The sequence below is a fragment of the Microtus pennsylvanicus genome, chromosome 18 (assembly GCF_037038515.1).
Source record: "Microtus pennsylvanicus isolate mMicPen1 chromosome 18, mMicPen1.hap1, whole genome shotgun sequence".
NCBI classification, from domain to species: Eukaryota; Metazoa; Chordata; class Mammalia; order Rodentia; family Cricetidae; genus Microtus; species Microtus pennsylvanicus.
The window spans coordinates 24,525,165-24,541,620 of record NC_134596.1 but is presented as its reverse complement, the minus strand read 5'-3'; the positions used below and the strand labels follow the sequence as shown (position 1 = coordinate 24,541,620).

Here is a 16,456-nt window from a genome sequence, read left to right as displayed (position 1 = left end):
AGGACAGCAGGTCCTCTGCCAAATACTCTGACCTTGAATAGACACTGATTTACCTCAATACAGTTGAGAAGACCAAAATGACTTCATTAATATCTCATCTGAAGCTTTTTTTATCCATAACAGATAAATAAAGACACATACTAACCCATAACATTAGCAGTTCAGAAACATTCACTGAGTGAAAAACAGTAGGTAAACTGCCACCATGAAGTCTAACAGATTTCAGAAGCCCAACAATAAAACTGGAATCCAAACAGCATAAAATTAGAGGTTAAAAGCCTAATGTTGAGAACAAAAGACATTTTTGTGACCATGAACAATCTAAACACACCTCTCAAAATAAACATCTCAGAGACCTGCCACAGATCAAGTTCTCTGTGTGTGCGTGCGTGACAGAGAGATTAGGGCTCACCCCAAAAGCGACCAACATAGACTGGTGGTGGGGAGTTCTACTATTGAGCTCCTAGAACTAAATCCTCCCCAATCAGTTTCATGCCACAGGTAGGTTCCCCCATGTTTAAAGGAGTACCTGTATGGCCTTCCTTACTCATTCCCTAGCTCTTTCCTCCATATCTGTCTTCATTTAATGACTCTGTACTTAGAAGTACTAAAATCACTGAAATCACTGAAAACCAAGATCACAAACGAATCAGCTCTTTTTAGTAGAAGAAAGTCAAGTACATTTCAAGCAATCATATTCAAATAGTAAATGCGGATTAAAAAGAAAGGTTAGGGGCTAGAACAATGGCTCAATATTAAGAACACAACCATATCCACTGCTTACAACTGCCTGTAACTCCAGCCCCAGAAGACCCAATGACCTCTTGTGGCATATCTGGGCAACTGCACTCAAATGCACATAAATCTGCAGAAGTTAAAAATAAATAAATAAAACTAATTTTTTAAAAGAAAAATATTAGCTGGGAGGTGGTGGCACATGCCTTTAATCTCAGCACTTGGGAGGCAGAGGCAGGTGGATCTCTGTGAGTTTGAGGCCAGCCTGGTCTACAAAAGCTAGTTTCAGGGCAGGCCCCAAAGCTACAGAGAAACCCTGTCTTGAAAAACCAAAAGTAAAAAAGAAATATTGATGGGCTTGAATACCTTTTCAGTGTATTAAATATTCATTTAATTTTAAATTGCTAGCCTTTTAATTGTTTCTTCAGATCCCGTTTAGACTCACCTGGGACACAGAATTGGAACATATAAATTTATGAGTCAGTGTGCCTCGATTAACTTATGAAGTGGTTCTGCCATTGCACACAGTCAAAAATGCCAGTTACACTTACAAAGAAATTAATACTTTGGCAACCCATAAGAACTGGCAGCATCTGTGATGAAAAAGCTGTGTGACTCACAGTCATCTATGCTTCATGATTTGCTAAGAAAAAAAATAAATTGCTGGCTTCTACACCAACTTCTTGATGTGGCTCCATCATACTGGATGAAAGTCACATAACATAAGGGCAGGCTGATGCCATCAGACTGTGTAGAGTTACACACTCATCTGAACACACCACATCACCAGCCATGTACACGCCGCTCCAACACAGGATTAAAGAGGGATGACAAAGTGTCTGCCCTCCCACATTTTCCAAAGAGTCAGATCACTGTTACATTGCCAATACGGGGCAGCAAACAAATCCATGTGTCAAAAAGAATCACAGTAATGATCAGACGGCTCCAGGGAAGGGCTGGTAGACTGGATGACTTTTAGGCTTCTTAAATACTGACACACAAGAAGAGCAAAACTAATTTTCACAGCACTTTACTTTTGATGTTTTATTCCTTTTCCACATAGGATACTATTTTCCCTATTTCGATGATCCAAAGAATCAATTATTTAACACCAAGGGCATAAAGGGAATAGCCCAAATCTGCTGGATACTAACATAGAGGTTTTCTCCCCATGTCATCAACTCAAGTCTTTGTCAACAAGATTTGCTGAATCCTCTGCAAGGGACACTTAGTGAAATGTGTTATTAACATCTAATAATGTCATCGAGCAATGTTAAGAAGGAACCTTTTACAATGTCTTCCTTAGCCAGCAACCTAAAGCTAGTCACAGATTCAAATGAACAGCCTTCAGATAACAGCCAATACAGAGAAGTACAAAGAGCAAAAGCTGCCAAACATTTAAAAGACTAAGAGGAGACACCAGAATTTAGTTTTAAAGATATGGTGTTATGAAGTCTGGTCAACAAATCCACAACTCTGTAAAACTACCTAGAGTTGAAATGAGTCATAAATCTGGTGGGTGTGAAATTAAGCAGAATGACAGTAATCAAGGCTTTTGTTCTTCCCACTTTATTTTATGAAGTGGAAGGAACACAAATTTCATATTTTATTGCTGTATAAAAGTGGCATATTCACTTTATGCCAAGATAAGACTCATCAATCCCTAATACCCCCTTTTTAAATCAGTCAGGGACCTGAACCTGGGATACATACTGCCTACACTTACAGTGGGTTTTCCTTCCTCAGTCAAATGTCTCTGGAAACTTTCTCAAGACATATACCTAGAGGTATGTCTCCCTAAATGATTCAAGTCGACAATGGAAAGTAAACATAGTAAATCACAGAAGAGTATACATCCCTGGAGATTGCAGGGAATGTCCCTTCCCAGACTTTCTTACTTGTTACTATTCAAACAAAATCTGGATATTAATTTTGTAGTTTTTCAACACATCAGAACTAAACTTCAAATTTGTAAGAAGACAGTTTGCCAGATGTATAAAATTGAAAGAAAAATAAAAAACTACAATCTTTACTAATGAACTTTACAATTAAAACTGAGAATATATGTACTTATACATATATTAATATAAAAAGACTACTCTAAGCCAATAATAAAGCATTTCTGAAGTCCGCGAGAGGCATTTCATAGGTTTGACATTATTTCACTGTACACTTTCTAGTACCTATAAACCTGGTGATCTCAACTCAATGACTGGAAACTACCTAAATTCTACTGATGTTGTTTTAAAACACAATACCTTCCACATCTGCCCTAAGTCCTAGCAGGAAAGGACAGCAATTAAGAACGCACACAAGTATCTTTAGAGGATTTCTATTGTCAGAGTTCCTCCATTACAGAATATGCTTCAAATAAATTCTCCTGGCCAAAGACTCTACTAAAGACCAAAAAAAGACTAAAGCTATACCCAATTCTTAGAACTCATTAAACATTGTTGTAGAAATAAGCATGGGAATGACAATGCATACATGCTCAGGGTTCCGGTAAAAGAATAAATATTCAGCTCTTATTCAAAGAAAACAACAGAATCCAACAAATCTTTCTTACATTCCTAGGAGCATGGGCTGGTGTACTGGAGGGAAGTTGGGGAGGCTAAAACTGGGAATTCTAGTCAAAAGGAAGAGATCAAGAAGAATATGTAGACTGAATAGCACTTTCCTGCTGAAGACGTCCCACCCCACCCCACCCCACCCCTCCCTCTCTCGTGGGGGTGTAACAGGGCCCATGGGGGCTACGCTTGCTTTTGTTTACAACGTTAGCAACTACTGAGTGGACAGCTGTAAGCAGTGATTCTTGAGCCTTATTTCAAGGGCAGCCATTCAACGCTTTGTTAAACACCAGATTCTTGCACTCTATCAAGAACCACATCTGGCAATGCCTCTGCTCTGGAATCGTGGCCCACACACTCTGGAAAATGATGAAACTGCATGGCATGGATCTGATTTTCTGCTAACTTAGCGGTTAGCCTTGCTCTGCCTGACTGTCGCTATCAAATGGCACAGTACTTATTTATTAACCACCAAGAAAGAGGAGGAAAAGCGCTGATCCAAATGAGCAGGAGTGTCCCATAAGCCACAGAAGGTAAAGAGGATATGAAAATAAAGAAGACTTCAAAGTAGAGTTAAGACGCAACAGAGATACAAATGAATCCAGGTAAATTAAAACATAAACAAACAAAAATCCCACAATACTCACATTCACTTATCTACTTTTTGTCAATGCTGGGTTATCCAACTGGCAGCATAAGCACATATTTAGGGAAAATACACTTATGTTTAAATTCCAAAGCAATAATAAGCATTTTTACTTCAGAAATAAAGACTGCAAATAAAGAAATTAAATCGTTTTTAAAATCACAGTTCTGAAATTAAAAAAGAAAAAGGCAAAAAAAAAATCACAGCTTTGGGCTGAACATATAGCACAGTCATGAGGTCTTGGGTTCAATTTCTAGTATTGTGAGAAAACAAAAACTTCAGAATCTTTTTTTTTACACATTCATTTTAGATTATTTAAAAATTCATGAGAGCCTATCAGAGCCCTTTTTAAATTTATTTTTATTTTTTTTATCATGTTAAGACAACTCAACAACATAAAAAGAGCAAAGAAAATCCTTCCACTTTTCTGGCCTCCTAGAGTATTTCATGGCCAAAACTAATTACTGGGCTTCAGAAATAAATTATATATGGCTCATCTTACCAATTTAATGTACATGTAACAGGCACTTAAATTACAGTACAATGAGAACAGTAACAACGTTACAAGGGTTAGGATGCAACAATAAACTCTCCAGAAAGGGGATCCCAAGCAGCCATGCTAGAGGAGGCAAATCAAGAGGCAAGTTTCACCACATGGACATGGAGAAAGCACAGAGCATAAAGAGCTGCAGTTTCAAGCCTTGGGAGCACAGTGGGCTCCTGACCATGATATCAATGTAGAGTACAAGCAGAGGATTACAGGAAAGGGGTCAAAGGAAAATCTCATGTCAATCTGCATGCCTCCAAGTGCAGGCCTTAGAGAGCAAAAAGAGGAAAGTGAAGAAAACACGCAAACTTCTATGACATGGCTGTATACTAAAGAAATCACATCCATGCAAAACATGATGGCTTCAAGTTTATCTTTTCAAAGCTCAGTTCACATTCTGTTTCCACAACTGGATGCCCAATGATACATAAACAGCAGAGTGGAAGGTGTTGGTAATCACAAGGCCTGAAGTCAAACCCATCCAGACAAAGCCAAGAACCTGTTGTACACAACCCAAAAGACTGGCCAGACTCCCGCTGTAGCTTCTCTACAGCAAGCACAGTCTGGTGTCCTGGTTGTTCTGCACAGGAAATGTGCTCTTCACTAAGATCCCTAGCCAAATCCCACTAGTCACAAACCTTTGCAATTTAGGGGGGTCACAGCAACAGACCAGATCAAACTCCTTCCCCAGGGAGCAACCACTGCCAACTTGCCTGTCTCTGCTTGTAGACTGAATGCCAGAGTCTTATCACCCTGAGAAAATCTCTCCAGGCTTCACTGACTGACTAAACCTTCCTAAAACTCCACTTTCACTCTGTAACACTTTCATGTACTGGAATAAGCAGTCTTTGAAAGGGGCTCTTTTGAGGTATCAATCAATCCCTTTTCTTTAAGTAGTTCTAGGACATAACACTAAGAGTAATAATGCCAAGACTCAAGAAACAGAGGCCAAAGCACAAACTATATTCCATTTAGGGGATGCATGTGAACCGCCTTACTTTTTCGAGAGCATTTATCCCTATAAATGCTTATACACAGTTGGTATAAAATAAATATATTTAACTTAATAGCGGTCATGGCCAAGTGTATGTATATATGAATGCACTATTTAGGCTTAAGGAGCTCATGCTATGGTTAAGATTCTGCCATATTTTAGCTTCCTATTCGTAAAATAGAGATTAAATAATAAAGATGTGTGAAATGTTTAACACAGTGGTGGAGAATAAGGAAATGCTAATAAAGGAAGTTCTTGTTCCTAATACCTGGTATGCTTGACATGACAACCACTTCATGGCCAGTCATACATTATAATCAATTCCTGCATTCTAACATCTAATGCTAATCCATAACTATAAATAAAGGGTAATGCTGAGGAAGTTGCTGAGTAAATCTGAGTAGATATGATACTCTATTAAATGTGCAATTTATCATTAAAGGAGATATCAGAAGGACATTCACACTGCCCTTGCTATTTTAAGCCTCTGAGTAGTATTCAAGCTCTCCTCATTATCTATGCAAGCTTAAGTACTCTGTTTTCCTACACCTGTATACCTAGCTCTTCAGCCCATTCCAGGCCCTTGCTCATGCCTATACCCTCAACCCTTGCTATGATTACAGGATTCTTGCTTATAACTCAATCCATACAATCAACAGAATAAGTAACACACTATATAGTATTTTCTCATTTCTGTACTTGTCTTCTGCCTCTACCTTAGTAACTTAATCTGCCACATTACAAAGGTATTCTGTAGAACACCTATCAAACATGTACCATACACACCATCTGGCACAGTGCCGATCTCCTCAATACTCTTAAAACAATAACAAAACAAACAAACAAAAAAGGGCCCATGAGATTGAGCAGGGAAGAGACCTTAAAAAGTAAGGGGATGATACACTACAAATGATACAAAATGTACGGATGGGGAATATTAGGACTTATAAATACAGGTGGAGGGACGGGAGAGGAGTGGGAATAGAGTATGCCAAAGCCAAGGTTTATGGAAAACCCTCATAGAGATTTAAATTCTGTAAATTGATTTTTAGAAATCTTTTAAAGGAGTCTGAATACAAATACCCTGCATGAGTGGACAACGCTGCTTCCAGAAGAAATAGGTTAGTAAGCAAAAATCTGAGTGTCAGGCGGGATATATTCCTACAAGTTACTGGTAAGAAAGAGGGCAATGTTGATTCCTGCCATTGCTTCTGGCTGTCCACTATAACTTACTAGAAGGTAAATCCTATTGCCAAAAACACAACACAGTTTAGTTGCAGAACAGAGAGAAACAAATCTAAAAATGACCTAAAAACTTCATCCCTGTCCCTGGCTGGCTAGTTTTCATAGTGCCGAAAGATGCCGTGTAGGCAGCTGCCAGCAGAAGATATCAACCGTCCTATCCAACACTGAACTTGTCTGCTCGTAACTGGTCAAAATGCTTAGAATAAGTTATTACGGAGTGATCACATATAATCCCCCTCCTGCCATCAAGGCTCAGGACGATTCCTTGAAGGGGGGACAGAAATGATCTGTTATATTGTGTAGCGGGCAGAAGACGGGGAGGGGTGCTGTGAAAGCTGTCACTCATGAACTCTGTACTGCAGCTATGGCTACAGGCACAAAGTCAAGCCAACAGATCAGCCAATTCCAACGGGCAGCACTAATTAGACTGTGTTTTTAAAAAGGAAAAAAAAAACGGAGAAAAAGACACGAAAGTACAAAGGGTACGTGTCTGGTGACATCTAGGGGTTAGTGGGGATTGAGTGTGACCAAGATATATACATGGATAGAATTGTCAACTAAAAAAAAGATAGTCTTTTTAAACAAAAAAAATATCTGGCATGAACATCAAAGACAAATGAACCTGAATGTCTGTGCAATACTTTAATCTACCAAAGACTGACAGGAGGAGACTGGAGGAGGGCATCTTCTAAGACTACTGGGTGCTACTTCACCATGTACTAGGCCTTCCACATGAAGGATGCAGCCTCTGGGGAGAGGAATACACAAGTACATTATTTCAATTATGCTAACAAACCTGGTGGTTTCCTGCAAATATGGTTTCTGATACTTTGCAAACATCTATATGGAGAAGAAAGCTCCGAAAGGTCATTCCATAGGTGAGAGTTTAGATACCAGCTGTATTCTGTTATCCAAAGGAAATGGAACTCTAAGTGGCCTAGACATTCAGATAAGGAAAAGAAAACTCACAAATTTAGTTAAGTGCTAACATTTATACCTATGGTAGTAAGAACAAACTTTAAATATAGAAAACTCATACACAGCTGTGAAACATGTAAATTGACTTCTGCAGGGGTTAAAATAGATATCCGGTACAGAGACTGCCAAATTCATGCCTTTATACTTCCCCACCCTCCCTAGTTTCTATCATCTAAAAAAATAAGCAGCCTGATGGGCTAAGTAAATTAGCAGCACCTGGAAAGCCTACGTAGCCCTTACCAGGACAAATTCCAGGTTCTGTTGCAGCTACCCTACTGGGCCTGACCTCACAGAACCACAGGTCTACCCAGCTCGGACCCATGTCCAAAAGCACCATCAACTGAATTACACAAGCAGGCTAACGAAGAAGCCACAAACAAGCTAAAAGAAGTTAATGTTAGCTTTAAAAAAAAAAAGTTCCTTTTCTTGAAGATAACTGTTGCTTTCAATGTTATGATGTTACAATAATATCTGGAGAACAACGACAGAAAATTAGAGAGATGCCAATTTAAAAAAATCTCAAAATCAGAAGTACTTGTATTTAATAAAACTTGACTTCAATTTTAAAAATCTGTACATATCACAATTAAGTAAAATTGAAATAAAGACAAAAAATTCCAATACTTTCAGCAATTCCCTATTACAGGTCTTTAAAATATATTACTAACTGCTTAAATGAAAAGTATTTCTAATGGGACTTTTTAACCCACAAAACATCTCTGACCTGAATATCCCTGGAGAATTGTTCTGCTATATAACATACATAGAAAACTGAATGTTTTGCTCTAATTGAAGGGTGTGTGTACCAGTGTACATGTGTGTCTACCTGTCTGCCTTCATGCATGACTGCAAAAATTTTTGCATCCCATTAAATCCCAAGAAACTGGAGTTAAAGAAGCAGTTGTGAGCCACCATTCTCCTCACCCCTCCTCCTTCCTTAACTTACACACTAATTTCTCTGAAAGGCCCTAGGTATATTTAAATTCATTTCTGTACAGGAACAGGAACATTCCAAAGCCTTCTTCTGGCCTCTGTGGCCACTGTATGCACATGGCACACTGACATATATGCAGGCAAAATACTCATACATACAATATTAAAATAAATAAAATCTTTAATAAAAATAGGAAAAAAACCCACCCATATAGCATTGCACTGGAATTTGAACCCAGACCTGACTCTGAAGTCATGCTTATACTTTCCACACACAGAAACATGAGTACCTTAGGGATATGAACAAAAATGAGGCAAGGGGATTATTTGTATGCTATACATTAATACAGAAAAAATGAAAAGAAATTCTTAGGAGAATTTCATTAAACAGAAGATGCTTTACAGAGTATATAAAATTTTACTAATTAAATCGCTGAAATGAAGAGACAAAGGTAGCATTTGTAAACTAATTTACATATGGCACTTTCTGTCTCTGAGCAAACAAAAATGCTGACAACTGGAGAAGGGGCTGGAAAGGACTCCTAGACTCCCACAAAAACACAGGCTTGCAGCCACCAGTTGAGATTTAGTCCTAAACAAACTTAGTTGCTATTAAATGAACAAAATTTTCCACAAATTTTTACTCCAAATAGTACAAAACTATGGGAGAAAAAAAAGGTCAATCTTAAAAATGAATACCAAAGCTGTAAGAGTGACTAGGGAGTCAATTTATCATTCAAAACTTTACAGAAAAAAAATGTATAATGTTTCTGTCAGCTCTGCAATAAATTAAACCAATTTTAAATACTAATAAAGAATATGTCACCCTATCATTGCCTGGCACACACTGAAAAGCACACTAGCTTTTCAAAGCAGTAATCCCAAGTCCTGAAATCTGCTATTAAGCTGAGCAGACAAATGGCACAGTACAATGGACAAAGCAAAGCCATACACACTATGACACGCCATTGTAGAACCTGATCCGCTAAGCCAGGCCACAGAAGGCAGCCAAAAACAGAAGGCAGCTACCCATGCAAGGATTGCCTCCCCAGTCAGTTTAAAAGAACGAAAAAAGAAATACCATAGACTTGGGGAAACTTAAAAACTCTGCTGTGGGCTCTCCGAGACAGTACTTCTCAGTTGATGATTTGCTAACGGTCTTAAAATAATAAAAACATTCACTCGGGTGAGAATTAACTAGATGTAACTAACCTTCAGGCGAGTTCTGCCTTTCTAAGGCACTTAAAATAAGCAAGAAAAAAAATGTTATTTAAATCTTGCCAGACAAATCAACCTGTTCCTTTCCAGCATTTGAAATGTTATGATTCCTAAGAAACACTCTACGGTAAGGTAACAACAACAAGTAAGCTCAAACGTTTGGAGTATACAGACTCTATGAAATGTACGATCATGAAGGTTATGGGGGTAATCAACCATTTGTGATTGGCTGAGGCCAGTTCCATAGGAGAAAATGCATGCTGGGTTCTGTGAACCTAATCAAAAGCACCTGGCTCAGGAAGTCACATATCCTATGTGATAACCTACTACTATTATTCTTGCTAAATAGACACGCTGCCCAATTGCCTTCTTAATATTTACATTTACATTTGTAGATATGTTCTGCTCCTGACCTTGGTCAGAGAAACTTCTTTTTGTAGTGACAGAAGTTAATGAGGAGATTCATAGCTGGTTGCAGGGCTGAGAATACACGGCTGTGAGTGCTTTGGCTCTAAATGGAACAGCACACGGCCAACCTAGTACTCTCTCTATCCCAGCCAAAGGCTCAGTGAGTATCACAGAAGGAAAGAAGAATGGAAGAGACCCAGGAGTTCTGTAAAATGCTGTCCATGGTCATTGTTCTTACACACTCACAGCAGCTGTGGCTACCTACACGAGATCAAGCCTGTCAATTTTTTTTAGCAGGGGCAGAGGTGAGGCTGAGAAGTCTTCACTCCTAATGGCTGACGGGGAGGGAGAACTGCTTCTCTCTGGGTATGTGGCCACTATCCCACGTTCCAGTGGATAGCTCCATACCTATTCATATGAAGACCTATTTATATGAAGGCAGCACTAAATGGAACCACTGGGTTATTAAAAGAAATATAAGGAAGAGCGGATCACAAAGTTGAAAGGGGGATGTAAAGGCCTAGTGAGAGGAGGAGGGGGGATTTGGGAATGGCTGTAATAAAAAATACATTGTGTACTTAAAGGAAATTCTCAAAGAATTAGCTAGGCAGTCAGGCAGGCAGACAGGCAGGCAGACATGATAGAAGAGATCTCAATGGCTAGCAGGTACATAAACAGATGCTCAACATCAGGTTGGTCACTGGAAAACGGTCAAAACAGATCATAAAATGCTCCTATTCACCTAGCAGCTCCTTCATCTGCTCCAAACATGCACTTTCAGTTTTCCAACCAAGAATCTTCGGGCCCTGGTGACAAGTACCAAGCATTAAAGAGCAGAACATGGCTGAGCAGTGGTGGCTCACGCATTTAATCCAACACTCGGGAAGCAGAGGCAGGCAGATTTCTGTGAGTTTGAGGCCAGCCTGGTCTACAAAGAGAGTTCCAGGATAGCCAGGACTATATAGAGAAACCCCATTTAGAAAAAAAAAAAGGAAAAAAACATGACAGAATTTATATGCTCTCAAAACACTGGGGTAGATAAAAGAGGTTTCACTCAATTCATGAAGTCAAGTTTGCTTTGTCACAAAAACTAGTGAACAACATGAAAAAGAACAAGGCAAATCCCTCACATGGATAGACATAAAACCTTTTAAAATGTTTCCAATAATATCCAGGAATGTGCTCTTTTTAAACAATGTATTTACTTGGTGTGTGTGTGCGCCTGCATGTGTGTGCCTTAAGGTGTTCTTAACTGCTGAGCCATCTCCTCAACCCCCAAGAAGTTTTGTTTTTTAAGAATACTACACAATGATCAAATGGCGTTTATCCAGGAATATACTGTCAACTATTGAAAAACTTAGTTGAGTTCATGTCAAAAATTTTCAAAAGAGAAAGCTCGGCACAAGCCTAGTCACTGGGTTTCGATCCCAGAAGCCACACAAGACAGGAGAACTGACTACAGTGCTGTCCAGACTCCACATGTGCACCATGGCACGCATGCGCCTATAAAAACACATCATACACAACACAATGACATTTCTTTTCTGAGGCAGGATTTCACTTTGTAAGTTCTAGATAGCATGAAATTGCTATGTAGACCGGCTGGCCAGGAATTCACACAGATCTGCCTGCTTCTGCCTCCCAAGTACTGGTATTAAAGGAATGTTCCACCATTCCTGGCTACAAATAAAATACTTTTAAAGAAAAACAAGTATACACACATCTCATTAAATGCATAAAAGGTATTCAAGAGGACAACACCTCATCTCTAATAAACCTTAGCTCACCAAGACAGAAACTTTGCAAACTTAAAAAGGGAAAAACCTACACTTGAAATCAAACAAAGAGTGAAAGTTTAATGTTTAGTCTGAGACAGGCAACCTGAGCAGAGAGGTTCCCACAAAGGCAGTGCTAGCTAAGGAGTGCATGGGAAAGAAAGGAAATAAAAGGCACACAGATGGTACAGGGGCTGGGCGAGAAGTAACACACTGCCTTTTATTTGCACATAATAGAAGCCCACCACAAAACTACTACAAACAAGCAATGTCAGTCAGGAGGCTAAAAGGGTCAAGCACCCAGGAGGCTCGCTGGGAAAAGAACCATCCTTTCCTCCCACTTCATGAGCTGATTTCCACTGAGGGTTGGGTTGTTTTTTTTTAATTAGGAAACATTTATCTTTTATTTAGTTACATTTTCATCTCATTCTTCTTATGGCTCTGATTACATGTATATACCAGACCCTTCAAAAATTGATTTTTATTTTTTTGCTTTTAGAGGAACTTTGGTACTGAATGATCATAAGTCAAATTAATATTAGAGCCATTTATAAAACATTTCATACAAACACTAAAAAAATACACTCTCTTCTCAGCTGCTCACTTAACTTTCTCCAAAAGACACAAGGCAAGACTCAACAAATTTAGCAAAACTGAAATAACATTCTGGATGTCAACAACAAGATGTGGCAGAAAATACACAAACTCATGGAAACAAAATACCACACTGCTGGATCAAAACTGAGACAAGAGAAAAATCAAGAAGAAAAATTTCAAAATTCCTAGAATTGACTGAAAATAAAAACACAACATACCAAAATCTCTGGGACACAAGTTCACAGCACAGGAGCCTACATCAAAACATGGAGCAATTTCATAATAATGTTCACCTGAAGCTTTGGGAAAACAAAAACAATACCTTTTAAAGGTAAATGGCAAGAGGAAAGTCAGGACTGAAATCAAAGAAACAGGAAGAAAAAAATTACAAAGAATGAATTAAATGAAGAGTTGGTTCTTTGAAAACATTAACAAGATTAACCATCCTTAGTCAAATTAGCCAAGAGAAACAAAGAAAAGGCCAAATTAATACAATCAGAGATGAAAAAGAAAACAATGCAAAGCCACTGAGGAAATTCAGAGAATCAAAAAGAAGTAATTAAAACACTAAAATCTAAATTCCATGGCAATGTATTTATTCCCAGTACTTAGGAGGCAGAGGCAGGTGGATCTCTGTGAATTTGAGGGCATCCTGATCTACAGAGAGGTCCAGGTCAACCAGAGCTTACATGAGACCCTTGTCTCAAGTAAAAACAAAACAAAAGAATCTATATTCCACTAAACTGGAAAAGTTAAACTAGAAATTGATAGATTTCTAGAAATATATAGCTAAAGAAACATATTTTGATAAGTCTATTGATAGAAAAATGTAACTTAAATGACCAATAGAAAAGCAGTAATTTAAACTCTTCCAGTTAAAAATATATAAATGAAAAATTAAACAGGACCAGATGGTCCTACTTTTTAACAATACAGAATTCTACTAGACCATCAAAAGACTAGCACTACTCAAATTATTCTGAAGAGGAAAGAAGAAACATTTGGAATTGTTTTTATGAAGTCAGTATTGCCCAATACCAAAGCCAAAGATTCAATAAAAGAACCAAAAAAAAAAAAAAAGGAAAGAAAGAAAATTATTGGCTGATCTCTCTAATGAATATAGATGTAAAATTCTTAATACTTGCAAACCAAATTCAAGAACATATCAAAAAAAACTGATCAAGTCAGTTTCAGCTCAGAGTATGAATGCTTTGGCATAAGTAAATCAGCAACTGTATCCCACCAGATACACAGACTCAAGAACAGAGAACACTGAATCATTTCATTAGAAAAGTCCTTTGACAAAATCCAACATCTCTTCATGACAAAAGTCCTGGAGAATCTAGGGACATATCTCAATGTAATAAAGCCAATATATAGTAAGATCACATCACCCTAAACAGAACAAGAATTTCTACAAAAAAGAAACAAAACAGGGACATCCACTCTTTCTGCCCTATTCAATAGAGTGCGTGAAGTCTTAGCTAAAGCAATATGACAAGGAAAGGAGAAAAGGATTATACATAGGGGAAAAAGTCATCATATCCTTATTTATAAATGATATGATTCTATACATAAAAGATCCTAAAGAATCCACCAGAAACTCAGACAGCTAATAAATACACTGCAGAAAACAAAATTAACAAACATAAAAGTTTCCCTATAAACAAACAGCAAACATATCAAAAAAATAAATCAGGAAAACAATCACCTTCAAGATAGTCTCCCATCTTGCCATAGAAACCAGGTGGTAGTGGTGCTCGCTTTAATCCCAGAACTAAAGGGATTATAAAACGGGAGAAGACAGCTCTCAGACACAGTCTTATTCTGAGATTCCTGGACGCAGGATCTCCGTTTTCAGACTAATGTTGAGGTAAGAGCCAGTGGCTGGCTGTTTTGCTTTTCTCGTCTTCAGGTCAAACCTCAATATACATCTTTTAGTTTTTATTAATCATGCTTCAAATATTGTTCAATAAATGTAACCTAAAAAAGAGTTCTGTTATAATAAGATACTCACTTAAGAAAGAAATGAAGAAAATGCCAAAAGATGGAAAGACATCATGCATTGGTAGGATTAATATTGTAAAAATGGCCAGCCTACCAAAAGAAACGTATACATTCGATGCCATTCCAACACAATCCTTCACAGAAATTAAAACAAAAAAACAAAACAAAAAAAACCCTTAAATTTCATTTGGGTATATACGCACACACAAAAGAATATCCAGAATAGTGCTGAACAATGAAAGAACTGTTGGAGCTATCACCATCCCTGATTTTAAGAGATACTTCAGAGCTACAAAAAGAGAAAACATGGCACTGTCCTAAAAACAGATACACTGGCCAATGAAATGGAAACAAGGGGGAAAGGAGGGGAGAGGAGGGGAAGGGAAGGGAGGGGAGGGGAGGGGGAAGGTGAGCCGAGGAAAGAGGAGAGGAGGGGGGAGGGGATATTATCCAATGCGGTAAAAATTCTGACAGTCCTGAAAGTTACCAAATACTCAAAATTATTCAAGGCAACATAATTCTAGTTAGTACATACAAGATATATTCTAAAATCAAAAAATTAAAGAATATATGTAAAAATTATATTCATAATATTAAAAACAGACTAATTGTGTAACATTTGGAAAATGACTAAGGTTGTTTTATAAGAGCAACTTAATAACATGTGCAACAATTAAAATTAAAGTGATCAGATGTCAAATCTACGCAAGGATCACTTCATGCTACAAGGTAAGAAAGAATAACTCCATGCTTCAATTACAGTCATCACTCCTGGAAGGAACAATCACGGGGATTTTCATTTTCTAGTTCACATTACAAAGTTTCCATAATGAGTTAATTCTTCACATTCCAATTATTTCCACAATAAGCATTTATTACTAAAAATCGAGAAAAACAAGGACTGAATAGATGGCTCAGTAGCTGAAGAACACTTTCTGTTCTTCTAGAAGACCCAGTTGAGTTCTCAGAACCTATGTCAGGCAGCTCACAACTCCAGCTTGATAGAATCTGACACCCTCTCCTGGGTTCTGCAGGCGCACCTGTACTCACTTATACACAACTTTCCTCCACCACACCCTCCCAATACACACACACACCAAGATGTGAGATATTTGTTAGAAATCTTAGTTACCTTTAAACTGCTTAAGACAATTACATGTCTCACCCCTTACAGGGTTCTACTTCTAAACAAGACAAACACTATCTTTCTTCATGGAGCTTTGGCTTAGAAACATTAAACAAAAAGTATTTGCTACAATTAAATAATGCAGTTAAACTCAAACTCATCCTCCACCAAGAGATACAGTTCTATAAAAGGAAAAAGTCATAGTACACCAAGTGCCTAAAATAAAAGCAAATGATGTGGTTTGTTACACACATCAGATGCGTACAAAGGGCTTGAAGCAGGGGCACACAGCCCTCTCTGAAGAGTCAAATGTCACAACCACACAGAAGACACGGTGGTGGTAAGACAAAAGACCCCTATGTACCTTCTATTACAATTCTACCTCGCCACTCTGCTGGACAGGACAAGCATACAGCCTCCATGAAGAAAGGCAAAATCCTCTAAAATAATCCTCATCGGCTTCCTCCACCCTTGCTTTTTAAAAGGTTCTTCCAGGCCCATTTTATTTACTTTGTATTTAATTACTAGTTTGCTTGTTTTTAGACAGTGTCACTGTATAGGCCTGGCTGGCCTCCAACTCACAGAGCTCCTCCTGCCTCTGCCGTCTGCCTCCCAAGTGCCAGGAATAACGGCATGAAACAACATTCAGATTTTCTCTCATTTCTTATCCTCCAAAGCAC

The 16,456-nt window shown here is 38.2% G+C and overlaps 1 protein-coding gene across 5 annotated transcripts in view; it reads right to left on the bottom strand.

The window, feature by feature from the left end:
- Akap13 (A-kinase anchoring protein 13) overlaps nucleotides 1–16,456 on the bottom strand; it is a 260,503-nt gene that overhangs the window by 198,171 nt on the left and 45,876 nt on the right. The window lies entirely within an intron of this gene.